Consider the following 22,518-nt stretch of genomic DNA (forward strand, 5'->3'; position numbering starts at 1 on the left):
AAAGAAGAAATAAAGTCATGGAGCAGAAAAGTGGAAAATTCATCATATGTGCTTTCTTGCCCTCTGTTTTCTTGTGGAGTAAGTGGAAAAAGAAACTTCTTTGAAATTACTGGTAATATGAAAATGAAAAAAAATTTATATGATTTCATCTATAATTTCATGCAATATATAGCTCTTTTTTTTTTTTAAAGATTTTATTTATTTATTTAACAGAGATAGAGACAGCCAGCGAGAGAGGGAACACAAGCAGGGGGAGTGGGAGAGGAAGAAGCAGGCTCCTAGCGGAGGACCCTGATGTGGGGCTCGATCCCAGGGCACCGGGATCACACCCTGAGCTGAAGGTAGATGCTTAACGACTGAGCCACCCAGGCACCCCAATATATAGCTCTTTTACCAGACTTTAAAATTCTGGCTCTCTATATATTTATATTTATTTTCTCCCTTCATTTTTATTGCATAAATATAACACAGTCATTCTAAAACATCTGAAAATCCTGATCAGAAAAAGTTTCAACTCAAATAGTCTAACTTCAAACAAACAAAAAACCTTACCACTGTTAACACTTCAGGACAACTTTTTCTATTTTTTCCTATGCAAACGTAGACATATAAATACATGGTAAGCTGAGGGTGGATCTTTGTTTATAAAAATTTCCCTACACCTATTAGATTTTTTTTCCACCCAAGTCGTGCACATCTGTTTGTTCCAATAAATACAGATTTGTCTGCATTCTCTTTGCAAATGTTCTTGGCAAATATCCCCGCTATTTACTGCTGAAGCAGTCCTAGAAAGCAAACGGGGGCATCTACGCATGCTGCCAGAGATTAACAGCCCGGAAGTACCAAGGTCACCGGCTGTAATCCCCAAATCAGGAATCCTCCATACACCATGGACAGACCTTTAGAGAGCCTTCCTGGGTTAGTAACCACAGAAACCCTAACAAAGGAGTTTGGACCCTTCCCTAGAAAATCACCTGTTGGTTGACTGCAGGGAGAAAAACCCTGAATCATCATTTCCACTGAGGGTCTGCAATAGGGTCTAGAATGACTACTGATATTATGCAAGGGTAGGGACTCTCTTAATTGCTTTCCCTCAGTTATTTACCCAAAAAAGATATCCTTTCCTCAAAGGAATTGCCATCAAGAATTTTTAGCACCCATCATAAAAGGACCTGGCCAAACCAAAAGACAAATAGTTTTTCCCCTTTTCCTGCCATCCACCACTTTCCCCTTTCACAGCACGGGCTGGGCCACCACCGCAACTCAAGAGCCACGGTGTGTTTTTGTATTTTCTGGGGTCGTGGACAGAGTTAAGACTTTACAAACAGATACAACAAAGCCCTGTGTGTGTCATCTGTCCTGTGGTACTCAGTGCCTAAGAAGGGAAGTCTTATCAGCCCTCTCTCTCCCCGTAGATTATATGAAAGACAATGTAATTGAAAGGGGCCTGGAATCCACCTCTACAGCCAGCAGTTAACTCAGAAAGGACACGCCCACACCCCAGGCTCACCGTGCATTCAGCATGGCCCGGGGCTCATGGCCATTACCACCCTTTTAAAATCAAGATGCAAAATCAAGACGCTTCCCAGGCTTAACCCACACCGTCTCGCTGTTTTGAGCACTCTTCACCAAAATGTAACATTGAGCTTGTTTTCATTTCTTTCAGGGGCTTCAGATTTACCCACCGCGGCTGGTAAAATATTTCTGAAAACAAAAGACCACTTTGCTCTTCGAACTCACCCTGGACTCTCCACAGCGGTTCTGTGAATTCAGGTGTCTCCCGGCTGACAGGATGTTGCTGTACATTTTCCTGTTCATTGGACCCAGGACGCTGCTGGCCTCACGTTGGAGGGGCTCACCGGGCCTTCTGTACCGTGCAGAACCCAGATTATCACACGAGCAGCCGGCATGTCTGAGGGGCTCTCGCGCTGCAATCCGAGAAGGCTGGAAGCTCTCATTCATTCCTCTCCTCCTCATCGGCCCCAAACATTTCAGTGACAACTGACCTGGGCACGCAGTTTGGACACTGCTGAGATAATGACTTGATGTGTTCCCCAGGGTGCTGGGAGAGCCGCTGCAACCCTATCTGGTGAGAACCATTTGTACTTTTTTCTTCCCAAAGCCAGGAGCAAGGCTTGCTTCCAAAGACAAGGAATACTCCGGTCTTTCTCCAGGCCTGATGGACCTTTAAAGCGTTAAAGCCTCATCACCCTGACAGTGAATTATGGGCTACTTCAGAGGAGCCAAAGTGATATCCGTCTCTCTGAGCCAAAACAAACTTTCCTGACCCAATAGCATTAAGATACAGACGTCTTACAAGGTGCCCCGAAACAGAAATGAGGACAGAAGGGCACCTCGCATCACAGTACTGGACAGGCGGAGTGTGTGTGAAATGGCTACAGCAGAATGAACAGCTGACAAGCTACAGCCTGATGAGAAAGGGGACATGGCCGAGGTGAGGGGACAAGGGGAAGACAGCCACAAATGAGGCTGGAGCAAAGCACAGAAGGACTCGGCTCCCTGCTCCAGCTTCAGCTCCTGCCCTCCCATGCCCTCCTCTTCGCCGGCAAAGATCCGGAAAGGTCCACCTCCACCAAGGTTTCTCAAGCTTTGTACAACTGACGTTTGGGGCTGGACACGTCTGTGACGTGGGGGATGTCCGGTGCCCTGGAGGCTGTTCGTGGACAGCCCTGGCTTCTACCCACTAGACTCCAGTACCCCCCACTCACCTTGGTTCAGTTTGTAACAACCAAAAATGTATTCACAGATTGCCAAATATGCCCCTGAGCAAAACTGCCCCACACAGAGCACTGCTGATGGACCATCAGCCACCACGCACGGGGTACGGTCTGCACACCGGACAAGGGCACCAGCTGTGGGCGCCTGTGGGAGCGCCACACTCCCCCACGGTCCGCTCACCGAGCCACATGTGCCGGGACTGCATTACACACAGTGGCCCCTTCCTCACGTCCCTCGTACTCCGCCACCCTCCACTCCGGGCCCAGCCGTCATCGTGCCCCGGAAGTTGTTCACGCCCCCAGATCCAACGCACGACTCTGTTCCCACGGCTGCACAGGCTGGGACGCCAGTAACTATCCCCTCCTTGAAACGCACTCCTGCAGGTTTCCTCGGACCCCCGTGGACCCGAGTCCTCAGGCTCCTTTGCAGGCTGCTCTTCAGATGTTGGCCGTAAGCCCCCTTCTCCCACCCTGGGCCTGCACCCCAAACTGGGCGATCTTGCTCCTTCCCAGCTGCAGTGACCATCCGCATGGCTTCCTCTCAGAGTAGCAGGCAGCTGGGCCTCCCGGAGACTGGGCAGGGCCCTGGACTCTTCCCACTCCCACTGGGTCGGCCTCCCACACCTCCCCGCTGTCCGCCTCTCTCTGGTCCCGTAGCCCCTGCCCGGGCTGGGTCACCTTACCTGGGGGCTGCTGCGGGGGCCCTGGCTCTCAGGCCGTCGTCCTACCCTCAGGCTCGAGGGCGTTTCCTGACCTGTACTTCCAGTTACAGGACTCACCCGGCTTAAAACTCTTCGATGATTTCCCACCACCCTTGAGATCAAGTTTTAAATTCCTTAACATGGCTAACCAGGCCCTTTACGATCGTATCCCCTCTCCGCACACCTCCCCCGCCCTCCTACCCAAATCCACGCTCCAATTTGAAATCAAACTCAGCTCTCTCGGGCTGGGAACAAAGGAAGCTCTCCCACCTGTGTCTGGAACAGCCAGCCCCTTTCAAATTGACTTCACCTGGCTAACGGCACCTCCTACAACAGGTTTCAGGGCTGGAACCTCCCTGCCCCCCACCCCGGCTGTTCCAGTACGATGTGCCCCTGACTGCCTGTCCTTCCCTTCCCCTAGGGGAGCACTTACTCTGCAGCCAAACATGCCAGACCCCCCCAACCCCCCACCCCTACCTATCAGCTTCGGCCTGGCTCCTTCCTAGGCTAACTGCTAACCTCAAACCTGTCAATTGCAAATACCTGTCCAGGTGCCGTGGTGACAGCAAAATATACAGCCGATGTGGAACGAGCCTCAAGAGAAACATCCAGGCACGGAAATTACAGAACACGAAGTGCTCTACGTACTCAGCAGTGTTTCTGCAGATGGAGAGCGGGAAAGGGGCAGCCTGGGGAGAGGAGGTTAGGAGATGCAGAATGGGGACGTTACCAGGACGACAAGGAGACCGCGCGGAACCTACGAGAGAAGGACTTGGACTCAGGTTCTGAAAGTGGCAAGGGGCAGATCGATGGGCACAGAAATTAACCCGAGAGATGTTAGAGTTGGCAATCATGAACCATTTTTGTCATTACTTGAGTTTATCAGGGTTTTTTCCAAGTGAAAAAACGTTGTAAGCAGCCTCCCTGCTAGCTTTCCGGTGGCACCAAAACCATGACGTCCATCAGTGACTCTCTGGTGGCATGAGAACTCCGGGTCACAGACCTAGGCTGACTCTCCCGCCCTAAAAGCACAAGTACCAATAAATCGAAGGCTTGGGGGTTCTTCAAACATCAGTTTTCTCAAGACAGACATAACTGGACAGAAATACTAATAAACAGGGGCGCCTGGGTGGCACAGCGGTTAAGCGTCTGCCTTTGGCTCAGGGCGTGATCCCGGCGTTATGGGATCGAGCCCCACATCAGGCTCCTCCTCTATGAGCCTGCTTCTTCCTCTCCCACTCCCCCTGCTTGTGCTCCCTCTCTCGCTGGCTGTCTCTATCTCTGTCAAATAAATAAATAAAATCTTAAAAAAAAAAAAAGAAATACTAATAAACAGGTACAGTGAAACGTTAACTTGTTACCTCTCCTCACACTTCCGTCACATGACACTGAAAAACTGGAAACATTTCAACCAGTAACCGTTACAGGTATCATTCATGAAGCACCGTACTGTGCCAGATGTCTTAAAATACGCTTTTGCTCAATTCTCACAGCCGTCCTGTGAGGGGAGTAGTATTATGTCCGCGTGACAAATGGGAAGCAAGTTCGGAATCGAGAGGAGGCAGAATTCTCGGTCAAATCTGACTCCTCACCCTTTGTTCTGCGGTCTTCTCAACCAAGTAACAAACCAAGGACAAGCCCCCAGCCGCTGAAACCCACCTGTTGGAAGGGACTTTTGCAGGTATCTCTAATTAAGTCAGGAATGTTCCAACTTGAACTAGTTGCCATCATTTTAGTTTTAAAATTAGCTCTGGCCTGAGGCAATACATGCCTCCTAAGTACTTCAGATTGTTGTGTCGATCACAGAGGAACCTTTACTAAAAAGCTCTAAGTTCTTTCCTTCTCTTTCCTGGATAGTGGGGAAGAAAAATCCCAGAAGGCTTAAGACTTCTGCCTCTCCTTTTACGCAAAAAAGGGTTCCTAGGCCCCTTGGACTTTGCACAGAGTCTCCTGACCAGCTATCTGGAAAAAGAAGACATTTACTCGGTACTCGTTACACGTCAAACATTTTGCGACACCGTGTTTCTTAAATACAATGATAACCTAAATTGGGTGCTGTGATCACCTCCACTGTCCATGTCAGCGAGCAGAGGCTGAGAGAAGCCCAAAGCCTGTGCTCTTTCCACTCTAGAGACCATTTGACTCAGCCACAGTCAGCCTGTCCATGCTGCCCAACAACCACGAGCTCTGCTCCAAGACCAAAAAAGACAAGGATCGGAACAAACATGGCTGGTCCTAAGCCCACTAAGGGCAAAATGCTTTGAGAAAATAAAAGGAGCAGCCTCTCGGAGAAATCACATCTGTTAAAATCACAGCTGACTAAGTGGAAAACAGAAGACCGTCCCTCTACAGGTCTCTCAGCCTCGGCACTACTGACATGTTTGGCTGGATAACTGCTGGGTGTGGGGGCCGCCCCGTGCATTGTAGGGTGTTCAGTAGCGTCCCTGGCCTAGAGACATCCAATGCTGGGAGCACCCCTCCCCTGAATCATGACGATCAAAAAGATCTCCACACATTGCCAAATGCCCCCCAAGGGGCAAAATCACCACCCTCCCGCCCCCCCCCCCCCACCAAAGCACTGCTCTATATAGTTATAACTGGTCATTTCGGGGCCTTATCGTCCTGGCCGAGGCACACGTTCCCCAGAGCTCTTTTTCTACGTACTAAGATGTAAATCAACCACATGCAGTATTTTCATCTGAAAAGAGTCCCTTCAAATGACGTGTTCATCAGGACCTGAGCAGCATGCAGGAGACAGCGTTTTACATTCTCCCAGACCTGTGGTTTGTTGAAAAATTAATGGGATCATCCACGCTTTGATCTTCAAGCAAATTATTTCCTAAGACAAGATTTAACTTGGGAGACCCTAAAGGCTAACCAGCTATCAGAGCGGAACTGGCATCAAATTCCAGGTGGCAAGTGAAGAGGGTGCTTCCCACCCCCCGCCCCCCAAAAGGGACTCTGGTCAGGAACCAAATGCTACCGGGCGGGAGGGGGGGGGGTCTGATTTTCCCATGCAACTGCGATACAGCTTAGCTTTGCGTTCAAAGAAAAAAGAGCTTTTGAGGACACGGGCCAGTTTCATGTACCAGCACTAGTATTTCTGTTACGGAAGGTATTTTGTTGTTGTCTTAGCTTTAGTTTTTCTTAATTTCACAGTAAAGAGGAGAGACACACCCAAGTCGTCACCTTGTTTCTATGACTTGTTTTCACTTCAAGAGGAAAAGAAGAAGCTCCTAGTCTTCCAAAGGGTCTTGCTCATCTCATACCTGTTCTGCAAGGTGTATGCTGCCAGCCAGACGGACAGGTAAGCCCTGCAGAAAATGCTTGTTGTATCAGCAACTGCACGCTTGGCCTACAGGAATGCTGGCTATAAACGAAGACGAGAGAGTTACTCTTGCTAAGAATTTTTACCTTACTTTGTGTGGCAAGCAGAAGAATGTACCCCCACCACCTCACCAACCATATCCGGGTCCTAATTCCAAACCTGAGTGTGTTACCAAAAAGGACTTGAAAATGTGGCTAAAGTTAAGGACCCATGAGCTGAGGAGAGTTGCCTGGGTTATCCCGGTGGGTGCAATGTAACTGTGAGTGCTTGAGAGCAGACAGACTTCTCTGGCTGTGGTCAGAGAGACAGAGATGGGATAGAAAATGAAGTAGCTGGAGAAATCTGAAATGTGAAAGGGAGTCAGATCACCGGTGGTGGCTTTGAAGATAGAGGAAGTGGGTCTGGAGCCAAGGAATGTGGGGGGAGGGGGGGACTTAGAAGTTGGGACAGTGAGTAAACAGATTCTCTCCCACAACCAGCTCTGCCTACCCCCTGATTTGATTCCACTGAGTCCCGGGTTGACCTTCTAACCTACAGAGCTGTAAGAGAATATATTTGTGTTGCTCTAAGCATCAAATTTCAGGGTTCTGTCATGGCAGGGGTGGAAAACTAACACAGATTTGGTGGCTGGAAGTGGGGTGCTGTTGTAACAAAAACCAAGAAACACGACCGTGGCTTTGAAATTGGGCGGTGGGTGGGCCTGGAGGAATTTTGCAAAGCACGGCAGAGAAAGTCTAGAGAGCCTTGAACAATCTGTGAGGAGACACATGGACGTGAAGGAGAGCTGGGGAGGAAGGAAACCTAAATTGCCGTCGAGACACCTATATCGTCAAGAGCGGGGGAAATCACAAATACTACCAGTCAAACATTCACTGCCCACTGCGGGCTAAGGAAGTGAAGCCCCCAAGTGGGGGAAGGCGCCTGACCATCAGAGGGGTAATCCTGCTGTCCCGTCATGTCACCTGGGGCAGACAACCTATGTGAACCACACTTAGGGATGGCTGCAGCACCTACCTCACAGGACTACAGGGACTAATGGGGACATGCAGACAGAGACCTCATACGGTGCCCAGCACAGGGCAGACACTGGAAAATGGGAGCCATTTTTCTCTTGGAGTATAAAAAGAAAAATGGCGGCTAGAGAGGAATGCATCCTTCCTTTCTCCCACAGGAAAGCATGTGATGAGTCTTCCCTAGGAAAGACTGAGGGTCTAAGCATAAAAGAAGGGAGGAGAGGCAGACCTGGATGTTCAGGAAACCAGTGCTACATAAATCAAAGGCAAGATCTGGGAACTCAATGGGGCTATTCCAAAATGCAAGAGACAGATGGACTGAGGCCTCGGGACGCTGCCCAAGGCAACAGAGAAAGACAAAAAGGGGACCGAGTTGTTTCTCTGGGTGACTCTGTTACTGGAAACGTGCCAACTGCAGTTTGAGAACACTGGGCAGAGATACTGTGCCCCTCTCGGTGCCAACTTGGACAGGAAGTGATGCGGCTGGGTCCCACGGTCGAGAAGCCAGCAGGAGGGGGTGACGGGGGCATCCTCAAAGAAAGACATCATTTTTAATTCTCCAGCCTGGCTTCCTACCTCAGCCTCCCCCGCTCCCCCGCCTCCCGCCCATCTCCATCCATGAAATTATAATACACAATGAGAATTAAAAAGACCACAGTTGTTTCTGCAGGGGCGAAGCAAAGCCAAATTTTGCAAAAAATCCTAGAATTTTCTACGTAGGAGGAATGACAGGTGTTTTCCTATTGTAAGAATTTTTTAGTTTTGGTGTTTCTATAAGGTTTCTGGGAGAAGACATCCCAAGGAAAGAAACAAGGCACCAAAAGCATTTGAATATCCCTTCTGTCTCTTTGCATCTGTACCCCGGACTATAAATTATAGTAGTTCATTCCCCAGGATTCTCAGTAGAGAGTTAAATGTCAGCCAGCAGGCAACTGCATAACTAAGAGGGAGAAAAAGTCACCTTAGGAATGATGAGGATAAAACCAAGTGGCGAGGAATGAAACCAGTCTCCCCTTTCCTGCCTAAGAGTTACGTTTTCTGGGGCACCTGGGTGGCTCAGTCATTAAGCGTCTGCCTTCAACTCAGGGCGTGATCCCGGAGTCCTGGGGTCGAGCCCCGCATTGGGCTCCTCCACTGGGAGCCTGCTTCTTCCTCTCTCACTCCCCCTGCCTGTGTTCCCTCTCTCGCTGACTGCCTCTCTCTCTGTCAAATAAATAAATAAAATCTTTAAAAAAAAAAAAAAAAAGAGTTACGTTTTCTTTCTTTCGAGAAAACCTCTTCGCACCTGCAGGAAGACACCACTTCTTGCGCTCCTTTCTGCTGGTGATAAAATGCACAGCCTCCCAGGCAGTGTGATTCAGGCACGCATGTTTACGAGCCAAGCACATGTACCCGCTGGACACAATGATGCTTTCAAAAAAGAACAAATTCAAAAGTTCTGCCAACAATCCCATTGTTTTGGATTCACCAACTGGAAAGGCATACATCTCTGCACGACATTTTCTGAATTTTGTCAAGTTGGGTAGATCTAAGGGCTCATTCTTCGCACTCCCACTATTTGTCACTCAGTGCCCTTTCCGAGTACACCCAGATGGGCAGTGATCCAAGCAGATGCATTATTTGGGTGCACATGACAACAGAACTGGATCTTATCTCTGCCCACCCGTTTTCTCTGCTACTCAAGCTGTAAGCCTCTGCTAACCCGGGGGATAAAAAAAAAAAAAAAAAAAAGCAACAGAGTAAAGGAGCTGGATGGATTATCCTCTCCTCCTTATGTTGATCCAAATCTGGAGACTCTGGGGGCGTCGGCAGGTGCATCTCCAGATCCGAAAAGCAGGATGTGCCTCATGTGCCTAGTGACTTGGTTTTGCTTTTCATCAGCATGGGAAGGAGGAGATACGGCTCGGAGACAGTAAGATAATGAACGTAGCTACCAAAACCAAATTCCAGCCTACTGTTTGAAGAGGAAAACAAGATGATGGGTAGGAGCTGTTCAAAGCTCCCGGGACCTCTGCATCGGCTTTCCTTGCTCCCATCAGGAGCTAGAGATGCCACCCCGGTTCTGGCCGAGCTGGAAGACCCAGCCTCTCTTATCGGGCACGTCTCACCCAGATGATCCGGACAGCAGAACATGATCCGACGACAATGGTTCACAATTCAGAGAAGTCGTATCGTTCAGGATTAGAAGATTCTAACATTGTTTTTTTGGAGGATAAAAATACACTTGTACAAGACATTCTATCTTATATGCCTCTTCCGGGGGCATAAGAGTTTTCCTACTTTAAGTACTCAGACCGTGCTAGACACTTTAAAGGCAATGTGCATTATTTGATCTGTTCCTTACAAAGAACTGGTAGCAAACGATCTCTGTGTTCATTCTTCACTTGAGGAAACCTAGGCTTGGAAATGTTAAACAACACGCCTGGAGTCACACATGGGCAGACCTAAACTCTGAACCCAGACTCATGCTCTTCCCCCAGGATTAATGCCTATGAAATACCGTCATCAGCAACAGACTCCGAGAACAGCAAGGACTCCTCCAAATTGCCCTGGGGGCTCAACAAATTTTACTGACAAAATTAATGATGATCTCCCCTTTTTAACCACCTTTGCTCCTGCATGGGAAAACCTCACACACCCAGCTTTGCCTCTGTCTGACAAGAAGTCACAGTATCTCCCTGGAGCTGGCTTCAAAGCAGTGCAAATACTCCCAAGTGCCTTCCTCTTGGAACAGTCACACCCCTGCACCACGGACTCCAATTCCGAAATTGTTCTGACCCGCAACTGCGCAGGGCGTGATGCACTGCCCTCCGGGAGTTACCCAGCCTCCGACCACAGCCACCTCCCAGCTCCCTCCTGCAGCTGTGTAGACACTGTTCACTATCCCACAAGGGCAAGTGCGCATTCTGGCCAAGAGATGAGAAAACCACGGTGGACGGAGATGCTACCATCAGTAAGGAAATCTCTTATCTCCTCCAGAAATCTGGAAGCACATTTCTTCCTAATAAACTCAGGCAGTTTTACCCACTTTCCTCATGTTCCAAAATGAGTGATTAAGACCGTCCCAAGCTTAAGCAACAAATTATATGCTCAAGCCAAGTAGTTTGGTGATGACTTTCTAATAAGAAAGGCATCAATTATATATACAAACATTAAAAAAAATTATAAAGTAGAAGTGTTGCCAAAGACCAGGAGGAGGGGGGAACAGAGAGTTCGTGTTTCATGGGGACAGAGTTTGTCTAGGAAGATGAAAAAGTTCTGGAGATGGAGGGTGGGGACGGCTGCACAGCAATGTGAATGTACGGAACGCCACTGAAATGTACACTTAAACACAGTGAAAATGGGGAAACACAGGGGTGCCTGGGTGGCTCAGTTGGTTAAACATCTGCCTTTGGCTCAGGGCATGATCCCAGGGTCCTGGGATCGAGCTCCGCATCGGGCTCCCTGCTCAGCGGGAAGCCTGCTTCTCCCTCTCCCACTCCCCCTGCTTGTGTTCCCTCTCTCACTGTGTGTGTCTCTGTCAAATAAATTAAAAAAAATAAAATCTAAAAAAAAAAAAAAAAAGAAAATGGGGAAACACAAGCCAAACTTACAGCAACACTCACGTGAATGCTTCTTTTTGTAGCCGCTTACTTACAAAGGGAAAGGAGGCCCTAGCACCTTCTGAAACATCGCGGGCCCATTTCAGGCACTGCATGGAAGAATTTAAATGTGAGTTTTAGGCCCAGAGCTCCTGGAAAGCAAAGATGAATGCTTCTGAGTGACTTTTTACTCTGCAGAGACTGTATGTCTAGGTGAAGCCAAAATCCCCCTCGCGTCCTCTGAGGAAAGGACTGACCGCTCCTTAACATTTGCGTCTCTTGCAAAATTTGTATGTTGAAGTCTTAACGCCCAACGTGATGGTGTCTGGAGGTGAGACCTTTGGGAGGTAACTGGGTTGAGGTGAGGTCATGAGGGATCAGTGCTCCTAGAAGAAGAAAGAGTGACCAGAGCCCTTCCTCTCTCCACCACACAAGGATATAGCAGGAGGCACGAGCCAGGAAGCAGGCGCACACTCACTCTCACCAGCACCCACGCACGCAGCACCTTGACCTTGCACTACAGCCTCCACCACTGTGAGAAATCACAGGGCTGCTAAGCCACCCAGTCTGGGTACTTGGTGACAGCAGCCCGAGCTAAGACGGGTGTCCTCTGTATCGTATCCGTGCTTGCACTCACGTTCAGCTGATGGCTTAACTCATGACCATCGGGAGAAAAACAGCTCCTAAAATGACTCGTGCGCAGGCACTTTGGGCACCATAGCTAAGGTGGGCATCCAGATGAGCTCTCTTCTCTTTCTTGGTGTCACGATACAATATGGCAACAGCCTGGCTCCCATGGATGGACACACACACACACACACACACACTCAGAGACGTGACGACTGCTTCTTCCACGTTCTGAGGTTTTTCAGACTAACGCTGAGGACAGATGCCAAAAGGTTGTCTTGATTCAGAATGAAATGGTCTCCGGTTCACTGCAGTCTCTTTTCATCATCTCAGATAAAAGCTCCGCACTGAAAATCACCAAGGCTGCTGATACTGGATTTTCAACACCTGCGAATGAGCGAGGTTTCATCTCAAATGACTCTGAGTTCCCACCAACAGGCCTCTTCACCCAACTCTCCAACTTGAGAGTTTTGCTTTGTGATTACTGACCTATTTAATCATGTTCTTCCTGCCTCAAAACTAATGCTCTGGCTTGTAAACCAATCTTGATCCCAAAAGTGAATAATTAAGTACTTTTTACCTGTTTTGGTATCTTGTTTCCCCCTCACTGGAAAAAAACAAAAAACAGTAAGCCTCACATTAGCAAACTCTGGGCTGAACCAACCGAGGTCAGTGTACCTCTGAGTTACATAAAATGCTGATTGGTTTCCTTGAAATTTTGCATAACTCACCTTTAAATGCCACTGCAAAACTGGTAGTTAACATCCACATCAACAATAAAATAAAATAAAAACCTAATCCTCCTTATTAACAAAACAGGTTGGAAAACCCTTAGTAATGAGAGGTGTCACAACTAAAACATGAATAGCAAGTCTGTTCAACAAAACGGAAATGTCAAGAAATGGACACACACGCATGTAGGATTTAATATAGGATCAAGGTGGCATTTCCCATCAAAGGAGTAAATGGTTTATTAAGTAAAAGGTTGTGAAAACCAGCAGCCATCTAAAAAAAGCATACTGGGATCCCTACGTTGTAAAATTAATTCAAGATGGAGGAATGCGGCGCCTGGGTGGCTCAGTCGTTAAGCGTCTGCCTTCGGCTCAGGGCGTGATCCCAGAGTTCTGGGATCGAGCCCCACATCAGGCTCCTCCGCTGGGAGCCTGCTTCTTCCTCTCCCACTCCCCCTGCTGTGTTCCCTCTCTCGCTGGCTGTCTCTAATAAAGAAATAATATCTTTAAAAAAAAAAAAGATGGAGGAATAACATAAATATAAAAACTGAAAGCAAAGAAGTAACAAAAGCAGCCCTGGACAATTTAAAAAAATAATTTTAGAGTAAGGATGGCCTTTTTCTCTTTATGGTATTAAATTCAAAGGCCTTAAAATAGACAGCTGCTAAAATTGTCTCCATGGAGAAATGGAACATAATCCAAGTCAAAAGCTGAACAGGACTAGGAACAGCTCCAACTCTCATCACACATGAGGGGCTCATTTCCCTCGGACATAAAGTGACACAAATTGGTCACGAACAGCCCAACAGCAAAGGACAGAACAGTTCACAGGGAGGTAAATACAAAGGAAAGGGCTCCTATGGACTCACGAATGGGTGCTCCACCTCCTAAGAGAAATGCAAATTAAAACCACGGGAGATACTGTTTTTCGCTTATCAGATTGGCAAAGATGAACACGTTTCATAACATACCAGGTTGGCAAGGATGTGAACGCACAGGTACTTACGTACCCTGCTGCTGAGAGTCTATCTATTAGCACAGCTTCTATGGAAGGCATTTGGGGCAACATCTCCTCCAAGTACAAATGCCATGTATCCTTTCACCTGGTGATCCCATAGTTAGGGTTTTATCACATGGGAGCAAAATCATCTACGTGCAAAGTTATCTCTTGCAGCATTGTTGCAAATAGCAAAATCAAAAGGAAACCTATTTAACAAAACAGAGTATCTGTAAGAAGAAAATACTACATTGCCCAAGTGTTTAAAACTATAAAAATATAAGAAAAACTCTACCTATATAGAGGAATTTCAAGATGTTTGGTTATATGAAAAGAGCAAGGTGCATAACAATATGTGAAGTATCTTAAAAGGGGGGAGAATATGGCAATACACAAACACATTCACTTTTTTATTTAGTGTTTTCTACTTATGAGTATCTTTAGAAGCAAGAACACTGATTGCCTCTGAGGAGGGAATATGATGGCTAGTGGCAGGAATTGGGAGGTTTTTCAGTGACCCTTCTATATCTTTTAAATTTGAGCCACATATTATCCATTTGAAGATTGTTTTTTAATTCCACAAAATGGTTATAAGTAAAGCTGAAGAAATTTACCAGAAAGTGGAATAAAAAGACAAAGACCTAGAAAACAGAACAGAAAAAGAAAAGAAAGTCAGAGGACTGTTTCAGAAGGACCAAATGGGAAATCAATCAAGAGAAAAGAGAGAAAGCTATCAAAGACAAGTCAAGAAATTTTCCAGTAACTAAAAAATACATGTTTCTAGATTGGGAAGGCCACTCTGTGGCAAAAATAAATAAATAAGCAAGCAAGTAAGTAAGTAAATAAATAAATAAATAAATAAATAAATAAATAAAATCAACAAAAACAGGTCAATCAATGTATCTGGGACAAAGAAAAGACCCTAAAAGCTCTTGAAGAGAAGAAGGGGGAAAAGTTCCAGCCTTCATATAAAGATGGAATTTTAGGAAGAAATCTTTTCAAAGGTCTGAGAGAAACCAATTTCTAAGCTAGAACTGCATACCTAGCTAAACTATCAAGTATGGGGTGGGAGCAGAGACAATGCAGACACGCCAAATCCCAAGAAATGTCTCTCCCCACGTAACCTTTCTCAGAAGCTGTTAGCCAGTGCCCTCCACCAAGATAAGAGGCCAAAAGAGACCACAAGGAAAGAGAACACCACAGGATCCAAGAAGGAGAAACACGGGCATCTCTGGGTTGACGCGATACTTCACAAGGAACGCTTTGAGGAGCAATGCGTCAGACAGATAGTTACCCTCAGGTTCTCAAATATAAAGAGGTTAGACTTCCATTTGGGAGTAAATCAGTTAAGAGGCGCATACAGCTAACGAACCAAACGATTATTAACTCTGGGTGAGAAGAAGCTGTATGAGGAAGGAGATGTGCAAACGACACACCTGAGCTGTGAAACTATTTCCATAGTAATACTATAAACGTTATGCATTAATCAAACAAAAAACTGTATTAAGATGATTTGAGAAAAGAGTATTGGAAGAAATTATAAGAACCATAATCTCATCTTCCACAGTATGAAGACAGGAAATAATATCCAAAATTGGCTTACCCAAGGAAGTATCCAAAATAAAGAAATAACAAAATAAACGTCTCATTTTTATTTTAAATGTGACTAAGATCACAAAATAAAATCAAAATCCCTAGCGCTTTTGTGTTTGCTGACACCTTGTTCTTGTGAGAGGTGGAACCAGGGAGAAGTGTGGGTCTGTGTGCAGAATTTAGCGAAAAGCAACTTGAACAGGAAACTGAACTAATTTGTAAGAACTGATGACTCTAGGTAATTGGATATTAAAAACAAATTCAAACTACAGCTCCTTCGAGTAACAAATTCAATTTGCTTACAAACTAGTTGTGTGGTTTCCAAGGAGTCCCATCTAAGGATGAGCAGCGGCCACGGGAGCAGAGAAGTCGGCACAACCCTTGGTGCCCACTCTCCTCGAGCATAGTGCCCACAGCACCACAGGCCTGCTTCCATTAGATGACTACACCCACTGGAGTCATTAACTCCAATGTGGCCTACTCAGAAACAGAAAATTCCACCAATCTTTGTAAGCCTCTATGTGACAGAACTTGCTAAGACTGCCCAAGTTAAGAAGGGATTTCTCCAAGGATTTTAAGAGCAAAGGTGAAGTTTCAGGAAGACGTTTAAGCTATGGCTTTGGGTACCCCCTAAAAGTGCTCCCATCTGGAAAGCGTGCACTAGGACAGCAGTTCTTATGTGTCCAGACTGAACAGCCTACCGTTGATTTCATCCTCTGGGGTTTGGGCCAACAATTTCTTTTACTGAATTGTGGCAAGAAATTCTTCAAAGGATCTTCTGTCAGACATTAGGGTCCTCAGGTCTAAGGAGCAAGAGTTTGGGGTTGACAATAGCTTCCGAGTACATTAATACTTGCACATGTGCAATTCAATCACATAAAAGCTTATGGGGAGATAGCATATCCAAAACTGCTCGTTCAGAGGACTGGCCACACCTTTAAGCTGCACACTACCTAAAACAATGGTGCTGATCTCGCGGAAGGTGAAAAGAAAGCCAGCTGTAAGCTCAGAGGAACAAGTCTCTTCCATAAACTACCTCTCCTTTGCCGAGTGGGTGTGAATTCTTACACACCATTTATGCCCAAAGGTTACTCGAAGAGTCTAATGATAAAAGGCACAGTTTTTGTAAAAAAAAAAAAAAAAAAAGAACTCCCAGACAACTTTTCATCAAGTGAAGACTGGGGAGAGGGGAAAGGGGGAGAGGGGTTGGAGGATTTTACCTACATAGTGAAGGACAACTGACCATACGACTTAGCTCCTAGCATCCTGGTAGCCAGGGCGAAAAAGGAAATATGATGAGTTACACATCTTTCATAACTGGGGGAAAAAATTAAAAGTCCCTATTCATCAGGAAAATAGATGTGTTTTTTTTGTTTTTTGGGGGTTTTTTTTGTAACCAAAACATACACCTCCTTATAGAAGGGACTGTGAATGGCACAGGGAACCCTTATTAGCAGCTCACTGGACAACAAATACCTATGAAGCACCTTCTATGTTTCCAGGCTCTGTTCTAAGAGTTTGGGATATGTGAGCCAACAAACCAGATCAAGAGCCCTACCCCGGGGGAGGTCATATTCTGCCTCGGGAGACGGACAATAAACATAATAGGCGAGTTACATAATGTGCTATTATGCTACGGGAAAAAGGACAAGGAAGGTCTCAGGGGGTGAAGGGTGGCAGGAGGAGGCTAATTTCAATTCTGAACAAATAGTCAAGGGACTGAGATGGTGACATGGGAGGAAGCACTCAGCATGACCACACAGGCATGATTGAGGAAGACCAATGAGGTCAGCGCTGTCAAGCAAGGGAGGGGCGTGAGTACAGGAGAGGAAGTTCTAGACTACCAAGGGACCAGGTCAAAAGAGTCCCAGAATTCACTGTAAAAACTTTTCCTCTTATGCAAACAGGAAGCCAACAGAGGGTTTGAGCAGAGAAGGGCCATCATCTGACCTTTGTTTTTAAAGAGAACTGCTGCTGAGAATGGATCGCAAGGACGGAAGCAGGGAGACCAGTTATGAGGCTACTGTGGTAATCCCAGCGAGAGAGGGTGGTGGAAATGGGGAGGAGGAAGATTCTGGGTAAATTCCTAAGGCAGAGTCAGCAGAATTTGCTAATGAACTCAAGTGGGAGAGAACGGAGGGTGAAGATGAACACACAGTTTTAAGGTCTTACCAACAATGGAGATAGGAAAGGCTGTGGGGAAAACAAGTTTGGGGACAAAGCAGGAATTCTGTTGTGGCCACACTGAGGTGGCCACAGGAGACATCCAGGTGGAGACGAGAGGACGCAGTTGGACATACAAGCATGGAGTTGGGTGAAAAAGGCAGAGCTGGAGAAATCAATGTGAGACTCACCAGAATATTAACAGTACCTGAAGCCGTGAGATTAGATGACATCACTGAGGGAGTGAGAGTCTAGAGAAAAGAAGAGATCAAGGACTGAGCCCTAGAGCCCTCCAAAAACCACTTACCTTAAGAAGGAGATGAAGAACCAGCAAAGGAAAGGGAAAACGAATGGCCAGTGAGCAAGGAGGAGAACAGCAAGTGTACAAAAACTTTAATACGAACATGCTTTATACTGTCCATCAATAACAGCGAAGGGTTAGCATGAAGTCAAAGTTCAGGGAAAGCACTTCTTTGAGAAGCTACAGCACAGCAGGTGCTTAGCTTCTGGCCAGTTCTGGCTGGACTACCAAGAGCTGTCAGCACCAAGGGAGGGGAGTGAAGGGAGAGCCAGAGTAGGTCACAGGCGTAGGTCAGGAGACCACAGACAGGCACACACTCCTGGCCCAAGGAGTGTATCAGAGTTTGCACAGTGACCTGGGTCAGATGTCAAAGTAGCTCATTGGAAAATATCAACTCCAAACCCAAAGTCAGTGTGCAGTCCCTTCCCGAGCTGTTCCTGTCCATGTGCCATTTATACTGCGGCCTCCTGCCGGTTTCATCCCACTCTTAGTCCTGGGCCTGCACCGCAGACCCCACGGCACACCACGAGCCCCTTCCTCATTAGCGAATGGGCCCCGCCAGAGTCTCTTGCCTAGAGTCTGAGTACAAGGGCCAGAGACCCCAGCAACCCCTGAGCGCGCACACCGGTGAGAACGACAAGGGAGACAAAGGGCACAGAAAGGGGGTTACCCGGCTCTCCTCCTCTCTCTACGCCCCCTTCATATACATTTAAGGGTCCTCTTAAAATGTTTGAATGCACCAATTAAGCATACGCTATGTATTTATATCCAACCTCGTTCCAGAAAGGGCTTCAGGCAACTTTCAAAACTAGCCTGAATTATATTTACCTTAATTTTAAAAAGAGAAGAAAAATATCAAATTCAGAACAAGGGAAAATACAACAGAATAGTAAAACAAAGTCTAAATTCGTTAGGAAAAATGACAATCAAGCTGTCCGTGGTTGTTTAACAGTAGGATACACATTTGGCCAACGCAATAAGGGAATCACAGCTTCACCCGAGATTCATTTTGTTCAATAAATCAACATCGTCCAATATTAGGGCCTAGGGGAACTTTTCTAATGCTTCTTCATAAAAGGGCCACTGAGAGACATGAGAGAGATGTACTGTGTTAGGGTTTCCTGTGGCCATTCCTTAAACCATTCCCTATCCTTCAATAATGCGAGCTCAGGACATAACACATGCCAACTTGATAAGAGAAATTACAGGGAAAGGAAAAGCAGCATCACAACTACCCAATATTTGCATGGGACTGGTGTGCAAAATCCTTTAGGATATCATAAATGGACACTATTTCTCAAAAACAAGTTTTCATTTATACTTGGGGCTGATTAAGTGTTACCCATTGAGGACTGGTCCACTTACCTTAAAAGCCAACCAATTAGAGTTAATAATACTGTGTTATTTGAAAGTTGCAGAGAGTAGGTCTTAGAAGTTCTCATCACACCAAAAGACCCATGAAAAGATGCTCAACATGACTCATCATCAGGGAAATACAAATCAAAACCACAATGAGATACCACCTCCCACCTGTCAGAATGGTAAATTCGACAATACAAGAAACAACAGGTGTTGGTGAGGATGTGGAGAAAGGGGGACCCTCGCGCACTGTTGGTAGGAATGCAAACCGGTGCAGCCACTGTGGAAAACAATGTGGAGGTTCCTCAAAAAATTAAAAATAGAAATACCCTAAGATCCAGTAATCACACTACTGGGTATTTACCCAAAGGATACAAAAAACACTAATTCAAAGGGATACAAGCATCCCTGGGTTTATTGCAGCATTATTTACAACAGCCAAATTATGGAAGCAGCGCAAGTGTCCATCCACAGATGAATGGATAAAGAAAACGGGTACATACACACAGCGGAATATTACTCAGCCATACAAAAGAATGAAATCTTGCCATTTGTAACAACACGGATGGATCCAGGGAGTATCATGCTCAGTGAAATAAGGGTCAGAGAAAGACAAATCCCCCACGATTTCACTCATATGTGGAGTTTAAGAAACAAATGCACAAAGGAAAAAAAAACAGACAAATCAAGACACAGACTCTTAACTATAGAGAACAGACAGATGGCTACCAGAGGGGAGGTGGGCAGGGCGATGGGTGAAATCGGTCAAGGGGATTAAAGAGTCTATTTATCATGATGAGCACTGAGTAATGTATAGGATTGCCGAATCACTGTATTGTACACCTGAAACTACTCTAACACGGTATGTTAACTAACCAGAACTAAAATAAAAAACTTTAATAAAAAAATAAAAGTTCTCATCACAAGGAAAAAAACTTTGTAACTATGTGTGGTGATGGATGCTAACTAGAGTTATTGTGGTGATCATTTTGCACAATATACAAATATTGAATCATTATATTACACGGCTAAAATTAACATAACGCTTATGTCAATTATATCTCACATTTTTTAAAAATCAATCAGAAGAAATCTCAGCATTCTCATAAAAATTACAGAAACTAAGGATGCCCGGGTGGCTCAGTCGGTTAAGCAGCTGACTCTTGATTTTGGCTCAGGTCATGATCTCAGGGTCATGAGACTGAGCCCCGTGTGTGGTTCCCTACTCACCAGAGATTCTCTCTCTCTCCCTCTCTTTCTGCCCCTCCCCCACAACTCATGCACATATTCTCTCTCTAAAATAAATAAATCTTTAAAAAATTTTTCTTATTTAAATTCAATTAATTAACACATAGTGTATTATTAGTCTCAGAGGTAGAAGTCCGTGATTCCTCAGTTGCATAGAACACCTAGTGCTCATTACATCACGTGCCCTCCTTAATGCCCATCACCCAGGTACCCCATCCCCCACCCACCTCCCCTCCAGCAACCCTCAGTTTGATGCCTAGAGGTAAGAGTCTCTTATGGTTTGACAAAATCAGAGAGGGAGACAAATCATAATAGCCTCTTAATAGGAAATGAATAAATCTTTAAAAAAAAATAAAGCAACTATGCAAGACTCTTGCCTAAACAGATGGTCCCCGCTCCACAAAAGGCTGTGAGGGTGAAGCTGTAAGAATGGTCAAGATTCCCTGCCTGCCCCTCAAAAAGGGCTCTAAACCTCCCCAACATGGAGATGGGAGAATAACCACTCAAGGCACTGAAGTTTTATATCTCATAGTAAGTACAATTGCAATTTGCCATCTTTCTTCAAAGGGTTCTGATTTTGTCCTTTTTCAACACTAAGGCAGAAATTCTCCAGTAAGGATATTAGCAACAGCTCAGCAATTTCACTTTTGAAAGAAAAATACCAGGACAGATTCACTAAGCCCTAATAAATTTCAGTTTTTCCAAAAGGCTCATCTCTATTATTCCCTTTACAGTGTCATCCGCCTTTGAGTGGCTGCCAAAACCATATTAATTCAGGCAATTAAACCAAAGACAATCGACCAGTAAGATAGCAATAACACAAAGAAAATCAGGATATAAAGGTTGAGAGACTAAGAAAAATAATTTCTTGTTTAAATTCAGATCTAGACCCTTAAGAAACAATGAGTGGAAAGTTACCAAATTGTGGGTATGGCTCTCCAACTCATAAAAGATTAATCAGTCCTGTATAAAAACTAGACCCTGTTTTCCATATGTAGGCAAATTTCTGAAGCATAACTTCTTCAAAACAAACCCCAAAATACAGATGTAATCAATCTAAATGCTGTTTCTGAATCAGCATCCAGGCCATTAAACCTCTTAGAATTAAATATAGTTTTCCATTGTGGTAGATTATACTGTTGTTTCAATTATCTGCTGCCCTCCCTATAAAAGGAACAGACTTCCCATTGTCATGTGACTTACAGTGTCTCCAGATGGAAGAATTTATACATTTCCCTACTCCGCTGTTGGGAGGCTTAGCCATGTGACTTGCCAGAGCCAACCGAATGTGAGAAGCGACAAACACATAAACAGAAGCATTAAGAGCCGTGAATGGATGGGTCATTCCCTTTCTCACCCGCTACCATGTCCCAGAGCGGGGTTGCTTGTTCAACCTGGATCTGGAGCTAGAATAAGAAGACCTTTGGAGCAGAGCCACAGCTGTCATGTAATGTGAACAAGAAATTAAAACGTTGTTTTAGGTCACTGAGCATCATGTAGCCTAAGCTGAAAGATGAAATCATCACTTCTTTAAGAAAAAAAATGTTTTAATGATCAGTGGAATAATTAATACCTTAGCACAACTTAATGAATGCAGAAAGACATGTAGGTCTTACCGCCAGTGAATTTCCATACTAACCATCTGCATAACATGCATATTAAACTGAAAATAGTGTCTTTTTCTAATTAAAGTTTTTACCTTATAAATATGTGCTTTAGAAAGAGAAGGAAAACCCAAGTTACTTGTTTGACTGACCTTTAGAAGACCTTGTTGGGAACAACGGTAGGTTCAAAGAAGATAAGGTTCAACAGCTCACCCTTCCATAGGCATGTAATTAATCTCTACCTGATGGGGGGATAAAACAAGAATCAAGGTTATAAACTTAACCGGCAAACCAGTCTCCCAGCAAAACAAGGAAATGGAATTGTCTAGGATTTTATGGGCGTAGAAATCAATCCCCCCAAAGATCCAGGTTCATTTTAGCCTTTTTGTATTAGCCTCTGCCTGGATATCTTACCAATATGAATATCTCATGATGCAAATAGTTTTTTAAAAGAACAATTAAAACATAACTTGTTGTAAATTACTAGATCCCTCAAACTGTTTTCTAGAAGCCAAAGAAAAACAGTGCTTAAAG

At 45.4% G+C, this 22,518-nt stretch overlaps 2 protein-coding genes across 9 annotated transcripts in view; both read right to left on the reverse strand.

The window, feature by feature from the left end:
- The window catches only part of KANK1 (KN motif and ankyrin repeat domains 1), a 181,756-nt gene extending 159,544 nt beyond the window's left edge, over window positions 1-22,212 (reverse strand). The window contains exon 1 of the mRNA XM_087858759.1: window positions 22,137-22,212. The gene's annotated coding sequence lies outside the window, so the exon portion shown is untranslated. The remainder of the gene's footprint in view (window positions 1-22,136) is intronic.
- The window catches only part of DOCK8 (dedicator of cytokinesis 8), a 318,437-nt gene that overhangs the window by 31,268 nt on the left and 264,651 nt on the right, over window positions 1-22,518 (reverse strand). For 6 of the 8 annotated variants that reach the window (XM_045772361.2, XM_045772366.2, XM_045772365.2 and 3 more), the window contains one exon: window positions 22,137-22,226. The gene's annotated coding sequence lies outside the window, so the exon portion shown is untranslated. Of the gene's footprint in view, window positions 1-1,740; window positions 12,376-22,136; window positions 22,227-22,518 lie in introns of all 8 variants that reach the window. The other 2 variants (XM_087858754.1, XM_087858753.1) reach the window with 1 other exon arrangement.

The sequence above is a fragment of the Ursus americanus genome, chromosome 34, assembly GCF_024610735.1.
Source record: "Ursus americanus isolate L20-20 chromosome 34, mUrsAme1.1.p, whole genome shotgun sequence".
Classification (NCBI taxonomy): domain Eukaryota; kingdom Metazoa; phylum Chordata; class Mammalia; order Carnivora; family Ursidae; genus Ursus; species Ursus americanus.